This window comes from Ixodes scapularis, unplaced genomic scaffold, assembly GCF_016920785.2.
Source record: "Ixodes scapularis isolate PalLabHiFi unplaced genomic scaffold, ASM1692078v2 PGA_scaffold0__279_contigs__length_252992795, whole genome shotgun sequence".
Classification (NCBI taxonomy): domain Eukaryota; kingdom Metazoa; phylum Arthropoda; class Arachnida; order Ixodida; family Ixodidae; genus Ixodes; species Ixodes scapularis.
In genome coordinates, this window is record NW_024609835.1 from 34,709,956 (window position 1) to 34,729,209 (window position 19,254).

The 19,254-nt window shown below is 46.3% G+C and overlaps 1 protein-coding gene across 1 annotated transcript in view; it reads right to left on the bottom strand.

The window, feature by feature from the left end:
- Nucleotides 1-15,264: 15,264 nt before the first annotated feature.
- LOC8030900 (doublesex- and mab-3-related transcription factor 1Y) overlaps nt 15,265-19,254 on the bottom strand; it is an 83,986-nt gene continuing 79,996 nt past the window's right edge. Inside the window, exon 4 of the mRNA XM_002403405.5 lies at nt 15,265-15,884. The gene's annotated coding sequence lies outside the window, so the exon portion shown is untranslated. The remainder of the gene's footprint in view (nt 15,885-19,254) is intronic.

Genomic DNA, 19,254 nt, shown 5'->3' on the forward strand with positions numbered 1-19,254 from the left:
ATATACTCGCTTAGGGCAGGGAGGCAATTCGTCGTGTGGTGTGTGGTAGTGTGGTAGGGACCCGCCGCCAAGCAAAGCCTCACGAGGGCTGGATGGTCCGGAGCTGCAAAAGGGGTGTCGCTTCTCGTAAGAAGCGTCGGGTGCGCTTTTTTCTGTCTCGGAGCTTTTAGTGTCCGCTAATGCCCAGTGACAATAAGCTTCCTTGGCGCTGCAGATCCGCTAAATCGATCCGATCGAGATGTCTTCGGAAAGGCCGACTGACGGCGTGCCGCCGAACCCAAAGTTTGCGAGCAGATTGCGATTGCCCCGTCGTCTGGGTGTTCCTTTTCTGCCTTCGCTGGCGGCTCATCCCGTCTGCTGCGAGACAGCGGACCCTATCCGCGGCAGGCTCCCGCGGGAGCTGTGAGACAGATAGCCCGCAAGATTTACAAACAGAGACGCCAACAACGTGATGCTTTGGATTGGACGAGGGGGAGAGGAGGGGGTGCAGGCACAGACGCTTGACGCAAAGTGGGCGGATGTCCCGCTGCGTGTTTGTTGTGGTCTTTCGGGCTTAGGTTTTGACGGCACTGTCTTCTTGTTGTAGCTGTTGTGTATTTTATCATGTGACTTGTAAGCGCGACCAGACTGGAGGTCCTCGGCGAGCGCTACCATGCACTCCGCTCAGTCCTGGTCTTTGTTGCTCGGAATGTAGTTGTTGTGGTGGTGGGGGTTGCTTTGTATGCCTGATGTCTGATATTAGTTCCAACTTCTTGCCGCATTAAAATGACTATAATAATAATGGTGTTTGTATGTTTATACAACCGGAAGTTAGTCAGCCTCACTAGGCGTCTGGCATCTCAGCTGCAGATGAGAAATGTAGCCAGTGCATTACAAACGCTATAGCCTTGGGCCTTTAGCGTGCACCACACAGTTGTGATGCACGACCGCACGCCGGTACGATGCTCATCCAGATCGAAACAGGCAGGGGTCGGGATCCAGCCCAAGATTCCTGGGTTCTGCAGCGCGGGCTTTCGCCCCACGTGCTTCGAGCTGGTGTGCGCTAGCCCACTCGGCCACCGATATTTCTTTTAAGTGCATTGTGTTTGTAAGGGGAAATATGCAGTAAATTATCGCTGAACAATAGGAATAAAAAATCACAGGTGGGGAAATGTCAAGAAAGCGATGAATATATGCAATGTAGAGCGCTAATTATTCTCAGAATGTCAAAATGTTTTGTTTTCTTACACTGCGTGTGTCAGAATGTTTTTTTTTTTTACACTGCGTGTGTGTGTGTGAAAGAGAATGGTGTTGATTAGGCAGCCCAAAGGCATACTCACGTTCCCCGGTCATAAAAGGGTGACCCTTGAAGAACACGTAAGCTCTCAGGAAACTGAACGCTTATGTGTCTTCAATCTACGCAACGACACTTCATTAGAGCGAACAGAAAATCCAAGCTTAATACGCAAATACTAATACAGAGTAACGCCCAACGCCACATATTACTGACTACGTCAGATTTCCACACGTGCACATTCCAAAGAAACTGGAGGATTTTTTTTTGTTACTTTTGCTTTTTAGTTGTGAGACAAAAACGAAAACAAAATGGGGACTCCGAGTTCGTGCTAACTGCTTGCCGCCCTGTACTTACGTCGTGATGTTTATGAAGGCTAGGTCTTCCTAATTTTGGTTCCAGGAGTCCAGCAGCCCCGATTAGCTTAAACAACTTTACATTTTCTAATTCATACGTAGAATCTTTTAGAAAGCTGTTTCCGAACTGTTCGAAAAAAAAAAAAGTTTTTTTATCGTCCTATTGGATGATGAACGCCGCGCTTTTCTGTAAAGGAGAAGAAAAAAAAAGTTACATATTTCGACATTCAATACCAGACTGCTTCATGAAGTAGTCATTTGAGATCTCGACTGAGAGAGGAAATATTACTGATAAACGTAGCGCAACGGTACGTAGCGTGCGATGACAGTGGCATGTCATTGCTCGCTGATGTTTCACCATTGTATTTGCCCCCGGGTTTTTTATTAGCGGCATTTATTGAGAAACACCGGTGCGTGTGCACCGAACATTTTAAAAACCGACATTAAAATAGGCACCGAAATTCGGTTTAACCGCTAAGAGAGAACCGAGAGGCAGCGCCGGTCGGCATCTGGTCAATCTGGCATTGAATTCGAGGACAGAGATAAGGGGCATCGGAAAAGTTTCTACAACTCCAGCACAACCAGCGCCGCAACAACAACACAAAGTGCGAACTCTGGACCCAAACTACAGTGGGAAGGAACTGCTCACTGCGGGGAACCCCGCGGGCTAGAAATCATAATGCACTGGATGAAATTCTCATTTACAGCGGAGACATCAGGGCCGGCTTGCTCTAGAATCAGAGGCGTAATAGCTTGGCGCACACGCACCTCACTCATTTTAAATAATTCATTGAGGTTTTTGTCTTAAATAAATAGGGTGATAAATCGGATAAAACTCCAACCCCAGTATCGCCAACGGAGTATATAATGTGTTCGAAAAAGCGAGGCTGAATCTGAAATTGTCCTTAAAAATAGGCGTCTACACGTAGCAATCTAAACTTTTCGTCAAAGGTGTATTTCACAGTTGGATTTTACCTTGTAAAACTACAAAACGTAACTCACTTTCTGTAAAAATGAAAAAAAAATAATGCCCCCGTTATAGCTGACAAAACGCGAAGAAAAAGAAAGTCACGCGAACCCCACCAACAGAAATACGTCGCGCGGAGAAACGACGTCACTGGCGCATCGCGTAAACCCACCGGTTGATGCTGTGTAAATACCAACTCCCGAGTCCCGACGGTGTCTGACCGCTAGGACGGCAGATTCCAGACCTAGGCGCATGGCGTACGGATCACGTCGATCGTTCTGCGAGCTAAAAAAAAAAAAAAATCTGATTTTGCATGACCGTGATCGACAAACTCAAGTGCACCATATTCTCAGTCACCGAGAGTTACTACGACGCACTTATTTAGTTTCTCGCAACCACCGCCAGGGTATTATTCGCGGCTTCTGGCTGGTCGCATTCGAATTCGTAAAGACGCCCACTTTTTTTTTAATAGTAAGAGTTTATTTTTGCTTCAATTTACAAGCAGTTGAATCTGTCTCACGAAAGCACTTCTGTGATTGCGTGCTTGAACACGCTCAGCCCGCTTTCGGCCAATGGCGCCTCCTAATTTGCCTCCAGTACTTCCCAATGAATGTCCACACTCTCAATATTTACGGCTCTGACATAACCTATTATCTCTCTCGTTTCTTTTAATTTTTTTTCTGGGAGGGTACAAATAGTATCTCGTTCTTTATTTAATGATAGTCTTATGGAGATGTCGGCACTCCACACACAGTACCAACATATCTATTTAAATTATCATTTATAAAAAAATGATAATTTAAATGTGTGAAAAGGGAAGACGTGGCTCGCTGCTTGTAGGAATGCGTTGCGTGTAGGAATGATTTCGCATTCCTACTTGTAACCAGTCTTAAGTGTTACTGCCTAATTTGTTTCGAACTTCTAACGCAAAGTTCAACAAAATTCCGACAAGAAGTTGAAATGAAATTTGAAAACGAGCGAGTGCCACCTGGCGGAGAAAAAGTACAATATTTCTGGAGTTTGTTCATTCATTATTTCGCATTAATAAGCTAACTAGAGCATTAAAAGCACATACGTTTGTTTTCATCTGTAAACAGTACTTATCATTGTATAAAACATATAACACTCTTTGAATCATTCGTTTCCCTAACTTCGATTATTTTTCCTTTTGTTTTGCAGACGTCGGGCGAACATTTTACAAGTCAAATTTCGTAAAATTTCGCTAAAAGTTCTAAGGTTCGCCGAACCAGTCGAAGCTCAGGTTCGCCGAACCAGTCGAACCTCAGGTTCGCGCTATCCCTATACTTCGTTTCACCTGAAGTCCAGGCGCAGCCGATGGAGCCAATTAAACAGCGTCAAAGTACATCATCATAATGTTCGCAATATTTATGCATGTCTTCTATCATCGCTGAACCAATCATAAACAGAAAATGCATAGGGACTTGCGCTTTGACGCTGCTTTATCGGTTCCATTAGCTCGTAACGTCGGCAGCGTCTTTACTGGTGCCTCCGCTCGTGCGAAAGAGCCCGTGAAATTTCAGGCTTGCCGAAGTTACCTTCACGCGCACGCTGCACGCGTGCTTGCACAGTAGCAATCTCTACTTGTCACGAGCGGGACCTACGTGGCCACGAGATTCGATCGATCGACACGATCGAGCGCTGCGGAGAGGAGCGACTCTACCCCCTTTCATCTAACGCAGGGAACAGATGAGCGACAAAAACGAGCGCCGCGCACCGATTCCCATAGAAACAGCCCAGGACGCTGCGACATAAACCTATGCCAAGCAGCCACGTCACAGCGTTCGCGCAAGTTGCCATGGAGACTGCCGCGCGGTGCCCGTTTTCGTCAAACTTCCTCCGGCCATTAATGTACGATCGGCCGCCCAGCCTGCCAGCACAATGAGCGCACTACTGTGGTGACAGTGCTTTCCTGCGGTCGTGTTGCAATGGCCAGATCGTTCGTCTGCAGCCGAAGGCTTGAAGGCCCCCCTTGAGGCAGACTAACTCCTGGAGGACTTTACTCACCGGCAATTTCGATGGCCAGACTTCACCATGCTCCAGCTTAGCCTGAAACCGCGAACACTGGCGGACCAGGCACAAAGCCTCCCGATTCCAGTTGTTCTTAACTCACAATGATCTCGTTTCTTTCACGCTGAAGGCCCGTTTAGGCTCGTGGGACTTCTTGAAGGAACTCTGCAACGATCTGTTTCCCTTTTTTTATTTTTATTTGCAACGAACCTGAGCGCACTGAACGTAGTAACTCAGTGAACTTTTTTTTCTCTCGAAATTTACTTTATTTTTAAAGTTATAGGCATATTAAAATTACAAAACAAGCGAAAAATAACCTCCTTCATGACGTCCTCGGTCCTCTGTCCCCCCTTTTCCCGCGCGGGAGGATTCTTCTTGCCGCGGTGACTGAGTAATGTTTGGTAATGTGGGGATGGAGGGGAAGACGGGGAAAGGAGGCGAGGCCGAGGAGCTCTCTCTCCTATATCGGCTGACGTCAGGACCAAAAACGTCACGATTTCGTCACATGCCGCGCGCGTTCGACACCACGGGGCGCTCTCGTAGGAGGAAGAGGTTTCCGCGTCGTCCGGTTAAAATATGACGCACTGATATAGTTACTCTCTCCGTGCCCGCTGGGTTGCCCGAACCCCAAGAGACGTAAAAACCGGAAAAAAGGTAAACGCTTAAATAGGACTGCAGGGCCCCTTTAAGACCGAATGCATTGGAACCTCTTAAGATCTCTTACGACGAGAGGACACACTGGCGCCATCTATTGCGTAGCAGTGGAAACCTTGGCGGTCCCGCATAGTTTCTTTTTCTCTCGCGCGTCGTTTCTTTTTTTTTTTTTGGCTCGAAAAACTTTTGTCAACGTTATAAACGAGTCTTCCTCATAGGTATCATGCACATTTGACCTCGGAAATCCCGCAAAACCTTCGCTATTGTCAAATGCAGTTCCAGGGTCCCCGCACAGATGGCGCCAGCGCGCCTGTGTTTAGAGTTCCTGTATAGGCTCCCTACGGGAGCCAGAGTTGAGCGTTAACCACTGGACCGCCGGCTTTCCTGCACAGCATGTGGAGTCTGCTCAGTCACGGGACTGAATTCGGCGAATAGCGGCGCCGCGCGTTTGAGGCGCGCGGCGCGCCCGACGTCTTCTTTCCTGTACGACATTAGATCCGGCTCCTCACGTGATCGAATCTCAGAGAATAGCGGCGCGGCGGCACGTGGAAAACAGACGCGCAGCTCTGGCTCCCGTAGCAACTCCAAGTGTGTTTTCTCCCATCCTAAAAAATTTAACACGTTTCAATGCACCCGGTCCTAGGGAATCGCAAGTGTGTGAACAAGCCTTGACTGTTGCAGAACTACCTCAGTTCTAAGTCCTGAAGCATTACCAGCCGGATCTTCTCATTCTTTACGGCTGAGCGTAGGAAAAAAAAATAATAGGATTAGCAGTATTTTTTTTTTCACTGAATCACTCTAACGTTTCTTTTTTTTTTCAAGAATGATATTGAATAAAAAAGAATTCGCAGCAGTGAACACATGAAAAGCAAGAGCCAACTAGAGACTTACCTGGTTATTGGAGAAAAGGCCGCTTCAAAGCAAGTGACGAAATGTTTTTTTTTTTTTTTTTGTACTGATGAAATTAACCGGAAATTAACCTTCAGAAGCGCCGTTGTAAGCTCAAGGCCGGACCATGAAACACCACTAACAAATGTCTTCAAGACAAAAAAAATCATGAAATTAAAAAAAACAATATATATATATATATATATATATATATATATATATATATATATATACAGAGAGAGAGAGAGAGAGAGAAAGAGAGAGAGAGATTTCTATTACTAATTAGTTCGTTAAATAACATACTAGAGTAAAAGCTGATGTCAGTTGTTGTAATGATGAAGTGCTTGTAGTCATTGTAGTTTTCGATCGGGGCTTAATGCCCTGAAATTTCGGGAATTTTGCATCTTTACTTGAAACTTAAAAAAAAGAAAAAAAAAAGAGATTGCGCATGGGGAAAACAAGTTTTACGTTGTTCGGTACTGCTATGCCCTTTCTTTGCAGCCAGGTGGTTCGGTAATCAGAGCACCCTATCATCGACACGTATAAGTGCGACCATTCACTCAAAGACTACGAACACAAGGAAACACGGACAAACATCAAACGGAAGGCATTCCGACCTTTATCAGAAATACAGTACACGAACACGCTGTCACGGGAAGACAGTATACCACACACGTGCTAGCAGGACAAACAAACAATTCCAAGAAGCACCGATGAATGTTTCATTTCGTACTTGTAGCTTAACTTAAGGCAAGCGAATGTACAGACGCTGCTGCGTTGGCCATGCGGTCGGACGGCATCATGTGTCCTGCAGCAGGGATAGCACGGGACCCTAGAAGAATACACTTACTGGATACGGGAAAACAGTCGGAGTAGTTCGTTTTTCCAGCCCATTTGGTCAAAGCGACTTCAGTGGTGCGCGAGACCGCCGCCATTTCTACTCCTTCTGCATCGCAGGACCGCCGAGGATGGCGTGACTACCACAAAATGTCTACAAGGGACAGCCATTGAAGCGAATGGATCGTTGCGCACAAAGCGGACAGGTAAATGCTGGGCTTGAGTGTAGAGAACCTACACAACGGTGGAAGAGAGGGGTGTCTGAACGAGGCCAGCCAAGGCGGCAAAAACCTTCTCGGGCTTCGCGCATCTCACAGCAGGGGCACTGTCGGATGAGGGGGCATCGAGGATATTTAGAGACTTCGCGCACCCGCGGTCGCGTGGCCCTGTAAACATGCGTTCGAATAAGGACGGTTCCTGCAGCGGCTCTCGCCGGCCTCCTATGTCCACTAAGACGCCCCTAGACACGTTGCGCCATCTCACGTCATTTGCCAGAAATGCGAGCGAACCTTCGCCCCACTTGCTGCTCGGCGAGGCGGCGCCGTGCAGACGCCACTCTCTTCTTTTACCGTGACCCAGACACGCGTCTGATGACTTTCATCCAGGCGTCCTAACCGCAGCTTTTCGCCGTTCAGGGTGACAGATGCAGAACAGTCCAGTCATGATAACTGCATGCTGAACCGAGAATAACCCGGCGCACGATCGTGGTAGTCTCTGACGCACCTTTCGTGGAGGTTGGTGTCACCCTGTCGTCGTTATAAAACAGAAAAAAAAGACGATGCCGCAAAACACACGCGCACACACACACGCACAGGTGGCACTCACTTCACTGACATCTCCGTTATTCACTACCAGATTTACTTCTAAAACTTAAAGCGGCAATGGTATAGGGTCAGCATACTAGCAGGTAGCAGCAGCAGGAGTAGCAGCAAACGAATGGATGAACGGCGATTGCTCGATGCAGTCTTTTGTACAGTCGCGGCACTTGCACCGGAGTTGCCGACATCGGCGGCACACAGTCGGCCGGCCGACGTGGCCAGTTGGCAGCTGACTCTACAGCGGCTTGTGGCCTCTTCTCGATGATCGCCCTCACGGCGGAAACGCTAAGTCACTTTGGGCAGCGCGCATGTAGTCAAACCAAGTGCGTCCTCGATGCCGCACGATTATATTTCGTTTAATCTTTTTTATTTATTTTTTGGCTTGAATGTAAGTGAGGTACTTGTGCGTCGTTCGTTAACATTAAAGCTACGCTGTCTGAGGCGTTCTTTTTTTTTCTTGCGTGGCGGTTATACAAAGATCTTCCGCAGACATGTTTGGAGCAGACATATGTGGGAAGCCAACATGCTACGAGCATGCTCAAGACGTGCCTGCGGATGACTTTGCCATCCTGTGTGCAGACCGTGTCTGTTGTATGGGCAGTGTGCCTACGGCTTCAGGTTGGGTAATTTTACCACCGACTCGCTCGAAATGAACCAGCGAAAATCTCGTCTATGGCAGACTCGAGGAAAGCATTGGCAAGCTTAGCTAAACCGTCGAAACCACATGGATCGATTCTCACTCGTTTCGGGCAAGCCGGGCCAGCTGGTGCGTAGGAGTAACGTTTTCAAAATAGTCGTCTCGGTATCATCGACGTTAATCTTGCGAGTCGTTTTGAAATGTACCAATTTCTCTTGCCCCGTCGAAGCTCAGTATTTTTTTCCATCGCCGCTTACTGTATTTATCGCCAATCTGCCTCCGTTCGCTCTCAGATAGCCATCAAACCTGTCAAAGAGCATTCTCGTGAGTCGAGACAGTTGTGTTTGATCTGTCTGTTACAACGTAAAAACTGCAGAATAAGCCCCGTTCCCCGAATCCCGAAAGATAAATAACTGGCATCGGTTCGCCCCTCAGTACGACCGCGCCATTTCTATGACGTCACTTAGAGGAAGAAACATCAGCCAGCGCTCCCTTTTCTTAAAATCTACAAGGCAAACGTACCCCCCCCCCCCCCCATTAAAAAAAAAGAAGAAAAAAGTCTATCGCGTTTTTTTTTTTTTTTTCGTTAAGCACTGAACAGAGTATCTTTTTTTTTTTTTGGCTTTTCTTTTTGTGGACGGAGCTTTTCTAGCGCTTTATAGGTTGTACGGCGTGCAAGTTCGTCTGCTCCTTCCTGCGTTTGTTTCCCTCCGACCTCAATAAAAAGTGCCGCGAGCCTGGCTGCCTCGTCGTCGTGCGTTATCATACGTGTTCTACAGGCACGTCGCCAGGATTTTGTTTCGGGGGGGGGGGGGGGGGGGGGGGGGAAGGGAAGGGGGGGGGGGGCCGCCATAACAAAATGCTGTATGAGGGGGAGGGGGAGAGGAGGTCCCAGCAAAATAGAAGATTTCAGAGGGGGGGGGGCCCATGCCCCTCCCCCCCCCCCCCTGACTACGTGCCCGGTGTTCTATTAGCGCCGAGATGTTTCGGTGGCGCCCTCTTATGGTTTCCATCCGTGACTTCACGACTGGGATTTGCCTCGCCGTCACGTCACCAGTTGTTATCCTGGCTACTTACCATCAGGTGCAACGACGAGTTCGGTGGTGTGTTTAAGAAGCCCAGTGGAAGCAAGGAGCCATCGCAATCCGAAACTACCACCGTCAAAGTTGACAATCTGACAATGCTCATATGCCCATGGTTTGGCCAATCACGAAAAGCTGACCGCAGCGACGCTTTTGGTCGCGCACATTGCTAGATGTTGTCCTTTGAATGGCGTGCCCCTCTTTCCGTTCCGGTGCGCCGAAGACGCATTTTAGAACACTTGCTCGCCGTATAGCCGTATAAGAAGTCCACACAATCAGATATGGCCTTTAAGTGTGACGCGCACTGAACCACGATATTTGTTAAGTTCATCGCAGTGGCCGAGAGTTTAAAAAAAATCGTAGCATGAACAAGCAAAAGTGAAGCAAGACGAATATACGAAAGACTCAAAGTCTGCCCTCTTGAGGACAATAACACACACACGCGTGCGCACACACACACGATGTTTAACGCTCCCATAAAACACACCATGAGTCCAGTTCAACAACCCGACAGTCACAGAAAAAAATGCAACAAATCTGCACACTATCTCACGAGTCGTATGCAGCGCAGTAGAAACAGAGGTGCGAGGGCGTGCCGCTCTCCAAATTGCATGTTTCTGCGATAACTTTCGCGTAGACAGAGTATTCCTGATGTCAGGCGGTCGTGCCTGTGCCACCAGCAACATCCGACATGACTCTTCGGATGGAGTGTGCAGCATGAGGCGGCTGAGACGCCTCTCGAACTTGAAACTTGGCTATCCCTTCATTCACCACACGCGCTAGGAACATTCGAAAACGCCAGCAAAGACGCTTCAAGGCATCCATTGAATAAATTCTTGTGTCGTAGTGTGTTTGACGAAGAACGATCGCATCAACTAACGATGAATAGCCTCAGACGGGCACCTGCTTACGCACTTCCGCTTACTGACGGCTTAAAAATAAACACGTCGCAGAGGACGCAATAACATCTGGTAGTCTCTGTCGCACTCTTTTAGTTACTACTAATTATATTAGGGTATTGTTTCAATGTGTAACGCGCAACTATAAGAACTCGAAATTTGGGAAACAGGAATGTGTACATTGGTGTATTGAATCTGTCCTGAAGTGTCTTACGGCTATGTCCTTAACAGTCACACGAAACGAGAACGTAATTTAAACTCTCTAGCCGCTCTACTAGAACCTTCTCAGGAAATTCAAAAACGCACCTTATGGTTCAAGAAAAAAAAAAAAAAAAAAAAAAAAAAAACACTTTTGTAACATTTCAGGGTGTATAATGCACACTATATACACATGAAAATACGGTAGATTGTTCTCTGACTCGTGTGAGCCATTACTCGTGCCATTCGTAAATCAACGGCTATCCAGTAGCAGCAGTACATGGCCACGTGTTTATGAACCAGTAGGAGGAAATTTCAAACCGTTTGCAAAGTTCGCTGCCCACCTCTGTAAAATACACAGTACGCCACTCTTGACCCCCCCCTCCCCCCCCCCCTCCCCCCCCCCCCCCCCCCCCTCCACCACCCGAATCTTTCCACCGTCCATCTTCCAGACTAGAAATCCTAAATTCCAGTGAGAAGACACGCACGGGGGCCCCTAGAAACCTTACTCCTCCACATAATTCGGACTTCGGGACTTCGGGACAACAAACCTATGCAAAAATGGGAATAGATAACTGGTTAGCACCATTAGGGAAACGTTCCCAAGTGACGTGAAAAGCCGTGGAACTAAGTGCCGAGATCGCGAACATTCGCTCAACTATTTCAGCAGCACAAGAAGGTGGGGCTCACCTCTTGTGCTACTTGGGCAAGAGCAAATAAATTCTTGTTCTTTTAATGTGGAAAGGTTAAAACATATTTTCAAGTGACTGAAAAGTCCGGAACATGGGCTGCCTGGCTTTTGCTGCGTAGCGTCCGTCTGAACAAAGCCGCGTCTCTGGCTGGTCACCTTTCGCCGAAGAAAACAATCGGGGTCGTTCGCTCGCTGTGGCCAAGAGGTAGTTCGCCCTTTTTTGACCACCGATACTGCATGACTATGGGAGCGCGATACCTCTCGTCTTCGTTCCGGCTAGGGCTGATAAAAGAGGAGATCGTCGATCCGTGCTTCGAGTATATAGCAGGAAAATATGCACGGAGACATTTCTAAGGGTGTGGGCATACGAGTGCATGATACCAGGACGTTGAGAGAACAATGTGTACGCTCAGGGACACCGTTCCGGACTTTCAGCAGGTATATTCGGGACGACGGGCAAATATGAAAATATCGAATATTAGCTTTGTCGAGTTTCTTTTAAGAACTAACTTCGAAAATGGGTTGACCATTCGGTTACTTGATATCGCTATCTATTTCTCTTAGCCAACACCGTACGTCTTTCAAATGCGTTCAAACACTGAGCGGTAGCTAAGGCGTGTGACAAGCTCCTCTTCGGTTGGCTGTTGTTCAGACTTGTACGGTACTAATTACGAGTAATTAAATTACTTGTGATCGCTTACCTTTTTTTTTTGTAGTTTCGTAATAACTTGAATATATTTATTAGGAAGTAATCGGAATTACGTTTGGAAGTATAAAAATTACTAGTAACCGTTACACCTTTTTAATGCTGCCTTTTGTTTCCGTAAGTTTCCTACTAAGCGGTTCTCGAATGAAGTCACCGACAGGAGGTTAGTTTACCCATAGAGTTATTATAATGTACGCTAGAGGTTCAACTGGCGCTAGTGTCTATGCGACTTCCGTGACGCCAATTGAAGCAGACAGCAACCAGTCTGCTTTTGCGGTGCTCCTGTGCATTCTTATGGGAAAACACGCGTGCATTTTATCTCTTCGCCGGAAAATAACACGGAAAACTTTGGTCATTTCGGTCGTACCGAATAGTATGGGTCTTAATTAACACTGTAAAAGAGTAATTGCTTTACTTAGAGCGTTTTTCTTCATCAGTGAGCGATGTTTAACTTTGCTAAATTTCAGTCCCAAACGTGTGTTCCGCAGTAGGTGTGTAAAAACAAGCGACGATTCAATGCAAAATTACAATCGAAACGAATATGGAGTGTTTTCAAGACTCGCCAGCATTCCGGTGACGCTTATATATTGATAATATGCCAGTCCTGTAGCCAAATGAAAATGATCCCGTCGTGCATGAGCGGATAAAAACCTTCAAAACGTAGAAAATAAAGCCGGTGGGCTATGAAAGCTGTCTCTTCGTATTGTTTTCTCTGCCGGGCAGCTTTTATCGCGCACTTGTTCTCAAAGACATCGATGCGCGGGTGATATTTTGAACGTAGAACAAGCAGCTTCGCTCAGGGCAGAAAGAATAAAGCGGTACTCACTTATTTAAAATCGGAATAGATTATGTGGTCTTCAATTTATTTTGATTGTACATGCACTGCGAGTTACTGATCCAGTGTTACTGCACAGTTATTGCCGTCTCCCTTAATTTTCGTCCTTCGTTCGTTTGGCATGTATGTCCCCCATGCTGGAAATCGCCGACGCCACGTTCGCGCTAACAGTGTCCGACAGTGCGCATAAATACACGTACGGAGCCGTTTTAGCGCCGTTTTTAGTGCGATGAATTCGAAATAAAAACGCCGTAACTGACCAATCCTTTCGTCGGCCTGACTCAGAAATGTTCCAAACAACCTAGTGCGTACGAATTATTCGGGATATTTGCTCTTATGATCGAGCGCAGGGAGAAAATGCAGTCACTTTTTCCCATAGAAATGCATTACCGGAAGTCAGTTTTCGACTGGTTGCTGTCTGCTTCAATTTGCGTCAGCACACTAGCGCCACTTGAACCTCTAGCGTACATTATAATAACTCTGTGAGTTTACCAAACTTGGTACATAGAGACGATAAGTAGTTAATAATCCCGTGATTCTAATCCAAAAATGAACAGTATCAAAGACCCGTTTTCAAACCGGCAGAAAATCTGTCGTTTTCGAAATCTGAAGTGATCGGAAAAGTAACGATAACTTTTTTCAGGTGCCATGTGCAAGACTGGTGCTGATACGATGACACACAAAGAAGTCGGCAGCTATGTTCAGTTGACTCCTCATAAAAGTCATCATACATCGAACGCATTTTCGAACGACAAACACTTAAGACGCGCCAAAGGAACTTAACAAATCGTATTCGCCACCCCTTCCGGTGCCTCCGTTAACTGGCTTTCGACCTGTGCGCCTTGGAATCGCCCCTGCGATGCTGTGCAAGCGGAACAAGCTGTGTTGGTAAGCTGAAAGTCCAATTATCACACAAAGTATATGTTATTCTCCTTTTTTGTAGAAACCTCCGTTCCCCACGAATTCCGCGGTCAAACTTTGGGTGCAGTTTACGGGAAATAGTACAATTAACCCGATGACCGGCGTGCCGCCAAAATGCTTTATAGATCACTGGCTTGTCTGGATACGAAGTACTGGCGTGCGCTGACGTTCTTGTAAGGTGCCAAATTACTGCATGATTCGTAAGACGAACACTTTTATGCGAGGACATCACGCCATCAGTTTTCCGCAATAAAGGATACCTCTTTCGAGTTACGCAAGCTTCCCAAGTCTTGGGAAGACTTGGTCCATCAACGATGAACGTTATCGCAAACAATGCCCGCTATATTTGGGGGGTTGCAGTTATTATCCCCGATATTATTCACGTTTAATACTCTCTTTTTCGTGTCGAGGTTTCTCCGGACGACTGTCTACTCGCCTCGATTGAATTCGAGGTGGTCTCGCCAACCGGCTTCTTGCGTGGACTGAATTGGTATCTCGGAAGTACATAATTCGAATTTCTAAGCGACCACCACGTTCTTGAAGAAAGGGAGTAGACCATTTCAAAAAAAGGCAAACTCAAGCCTCCAGACAAAACAATTAGTTCAGGCATCTCGGAAATATAAAGGCGAAGTTTTCTTTATGGCGACGGTGGGTGAGGATGAAGCTGACTGGGAAATCCGTAAATGCGCGCAAACAGCGTGTCGCTAATTCAGTCATGACGACATGACGCCACCATGTCCTCGACGGAATTACTCTTGCACGAGCTAAGAATGAACTGGCCACGTGCAGTGTAAGACTCATGCCTGAGTTGCTTACTTCGCTCGATCAAAAGCCATGTACAGTGATGTCTCAGCTAATATGGACACCTTCGTTGCCCCCAAAAATCGTCCGTAATATGAGTTGTCCATAATAACGAGACAAAAACGCACGTACTTTTCCCAGTTTGACCCCGAAAATGGTGTCCATACAGAGGGGTATTCGCTATAACGAGACATAACTCTAATCGATTCCTGTAACGCCATCCCCGTCACGCAGACAAATGCACGGTCCTAGCGAAACAACATATCGCAACACTGTACACGTAGTGCATTTACTTCCTCCGGTGGAACTCAAGGGAACCATCGGGAGTATAAATTTTATGCTGACAAATCAAATAGCGACAGCGTCAGCCGCTCGTATGATCATACACACATCTTCCAAAAACGCAGAAACCACTCGGGGCCACTTTTTAATCAGAGGTGTTCGTGACCGTTCGGTCTCGTTCACGTACACCGTTTCGTTCTGATATGCACAGCGAAAGAGAAGAAAAATTAAGGGCAACACTGCGAACGGAAAACGACGCACTTGATGTCAGCAATTTTTCCCTCAAATAAAGGTAGAGGATGGCGCCCAGCTTTTCAACGCCAAAGCAACGAACTAGCAACACGTTCAGAGACAATCTCACGCTGTAATGAGAATATGAAAAATACGTTAATTCGTGAAAAAAATCCGAGACCTTGCCAAGGTCTTAGATTTATTTCCCGTATTATACTTACAGGGCTGTTTCACGCACGCCCTGTTTCGGCCAGTTCCGAAAAGCAAATCTCTCGCCCTGCTGGTGAGTACATCGAGTCCCAGCCGATGCTTCTTTGTGCTGCAGAGTACTGCGATCGAAGCTGCCGATAACTTTGCCAATACACTTGGACTGAGCTAAAACAAAACACTGCCTCCAAGCCCCGGAAAACGTTGGGTGATGGATGCAGGGGATAACACAAGATGTCGCGCTAGACGTATATGCCACGTCAAATCCTTTTATACATATTCTACTCGTGTGTGTTCCCCTTCTTTTCTTTTTTTTACTCTACGAAACAAACAGCAATTCGACATGATGCAAGGTCCCTGTAGACAACAGCTGGGATAACCCAAAGATCGAACCCTCGTCCGGAAACACCGGGCGAGACTTCAAAACAGACGATCGGAAACAACGGAGACAGACAGACATCGTGCCGTGGGTCGCCTCCAAGCCGACGCAACGGCAGAAACGAAAACCTGCCGAGGAACCGGTCACGGTCCCGGCGACGCAGTGGCTTGGGCTAGTTTCTTCCGCTACGTCATCTGAAACGAGACAACACAGAGAAGTCCTCAGCAAGATCGAACTGCAACACTGCATGGTATAAAACGAACAATTGTTCCACCTTACGTCCGGATATAGCCGTCGTTGATGGGACTGATCAACGACGGCTGGAGGCAGGGTGAGGTCAATTTCGTAGACCTTTATGCATTGACATAACACCTTTACGGATTAAAGGTTGCTGTCATCTAGTCATGTAACATGATGGGTTTTATAGGGCCGCGTGAGCTCAAAAGCAACGACTGGCGCTTAACAAACGCGTCGCCTCTCTTCTTTAATATGAGGTGAGAACAGCCACATTTCCCTCGTTTGCGTTCTGGCTACCTTGTCTGCACAAACTTCTCTAACAATCGCACAATATCCTATACTCGGTTAGGTGTAACCTTTTGTGTCAATGCACTTGAGACTGTGGACATCTTGGGCATCTTGAGCACTGATCAAAGCTGCTCGTGCGTACTCTTCGCTACTTCCGAAATGCCACAATACGTTGCTTCCCTGAACTGAAGCACTGCGACGAGCTCGCAGCATTACGTGCATGGGTTAAATGTGGTAATTCTCTCGACAGCTTAACAGAAGACACAGGAAAGCGGGTCTTGAGTCACCTTGCCCAACCGTTGCGATTTTAAGATTATAACGCTTAGTGGCTGCCTTTATCGCCGCAAGTTCCGCCGCCGTTTAGAATGTCGCTAGGCTTAGTTTTTCCAAGATTGTTCCTTTTTCGTAGATACCGGAAGAGGAAGAGAGCAACGTCCTACACTCGTCTGTATGAGTAGAAAGCGTCTGTACGAGTAGAAAGTGAATATGGTTGCTAGACGAATATTCCACGCAATATTGGGTCTTCTTATTTCTTACGAAGGATGCACGCATCGTAGTTAGCTTGGGTAGAATCATAATGACATTAGTATGGCGGTCTTTACTCGTGTTTTTTTTTTTCTTTTTTTATGTAGGTTGTATATAGAATGGAATTAATGTCAAAAGCCAAGTCGAAACGTTTCTTGATCCCGATTGAGTCCAGTAGAAAATGGAAGCCCGAGCGAGTGTACCGGTGTGGGTGCCCATGTGTTACCCCAAAACATGTGCGTAGGGCTTGCATCTGGTAAGCCGCGGTAACACTGCCCAATACATCATACAAAAGAGAGTCTTTAGAGACACTGTCTGAAACGTGCTGCTTCCTCGTATGACGGGTCCAGTAAAATTGGTCGGACAAAAAAATTACCTCCAGACGTGACGGAATTATCTGCGAACGAGCCCCAAACAATGCTCGGAGCACGTTTTCTTCACAGATTCGGAAACATGTCTGCAGACAGTTTTTTGTACGACATATTTATTATTAGCCGTGTGACGGCGGCCTTAAAGCAGACTTGTGCCTATCTCAAATACTGTACTCAATATACTGTATTTCAAATACTTTTTGAAGTGTCCTGTTATTTTGCAAATACTGTTGATCGAAGGAATTTGATACTGTATTTTAATTACATTTTTGAGTATCTTGTACTCATTAACTCAAATACATTTCTGACATTCCGCCCTTTTCCAAGTTTTTCGGTAGGGAAGTGGCGTGGGCGTGGCAAAAGGAAGAGCTGTTGCTAGCTTTTTTATTTTTTTTATTTATTGATACTGCCGGCTGCTCATACGCAGCCAAGGCAGGAGATATACACAATAAAATGCACTTGAAAATAAAATACATAGGTGTGGTGGCGCTACAACTCGTAAAGGAATAAAGGGCCAACAGATGCCCTTGATAGGATTCTTCCCATGCAAAGAATGACTACACAAAAGGATCTTTTACAACTACACGTCACAAAAACACACGCAAACATAAAAAACAGTACAAACCTATAAAAAAAAAGAAATATCTAAAGCATGACTAGTAGAAAAGCACAATCACAGACAATCAAACCAAATCATACGCATGTAATATCAAACAACATCCGATTCCTTTAACTTAGCTGTGAACGACAATACGCAATCTGTGGAGGCGATTTCTTGTGGGAGCAAGTTCCATTCATGAATCGTACGTGGAAAACATGAATATTTGAAGCAGTCAGTTTTACACCTTATTTCAGTGAAAGATTTGCAGTGCTTGTTCCTTGTTGGCCTACTAGTATTGAAATGAAGGTAAGTCACCGTAGCTTCGATAAGCTACGGTGACTTAGATTGAGCTCGTGAAAAAATTGCTTTTGTGCCGATTGTGACTCACATCTCAGCCCAAAGTCCGTACAATGAAGGTTTCCCCCTCGCCTTCTGAAAGGCGCCTTTTGTTTCCTAAAGTTTCCCAAATAAAAACCTCAAACAAAAAGGGTTGTTTTACGGAAGTGAAGAGTGCCAGATTGAGACGCAACGCAGAACGGGAGACGACCCACGACAACAATGCAGACTTCAGTGTTAAGAAAATAACAAATAGAAGAAAATGAGAAGTGGACACAGAAAGAAGACACTTTCTTTTACCTTGCTTAATATATGAACCCGCTACGACTTAGCTTCGGCAAAACATTTTTTTTTGTCGTCAGTCCGGCATTTATTGCTCCCGCGAACACTGTCTGCAAGCGAACACTGATAAGCAGAAAACAGGACAGAAAACAGACTACGAGCAGGATGATCTCTGAAAATGCCAACGAAGCGTCCCCCAACGTTGAGTGCCTTTCTGAACGCAACCTACTTGAAGAAGGTGCGACCAGTGCCGTGGCTATTATGTTGGCTCTCTTTATTATCCATTTACTCACTTCCTAATCCCAAGTTCGTTTATAGTGAAATCCCCATATAGGGAATATAAACCGTAGTTATACGACGCGTGGTGGCGAAGCAGGACGTGATATTCAGTGTTGTTAAAAATAGCTAAAGCTACCTCTTTTTTTTGTGTCCCAGAAATGTTTTGTAACATGTATCAGTGATACCCTGCTCCTTATACCTGGACCGCATAGAATAGCCCTACAATGTTTTGTTTTTGTGTTTAACTTAGCTGCATTTTAACTTTAAACAACTTGATAAGTTTATAAAATATAAAAGTAGTCCCGTTCGGCCCCGGCGCGGATCAACGACGACAGACAGAGCCACCGCACAGATCCCACAGACCAACCAAAAAGCCTCCTCCTCTATTCGTCTATACACCTGGGCGCCTGAGAGCAGGACGCGATCTTTCTCAAATGATCGTTAGTTGATCCGATCAGGCCTCGTACACCGACTTTGCGGCGCATCCGCCCGCTGGCTGACACAAAACACCCTGAGACTCGAGGCGGCAGCAACCCGCTCGGTAACACTACAAAAAACTACTCTCATATTATAGAAGTCGCTGATCATGGTAAAAGACAAAGGTCCCGTCCTATCTTGTCCTACCTTATTTTGAATATGTGTTCG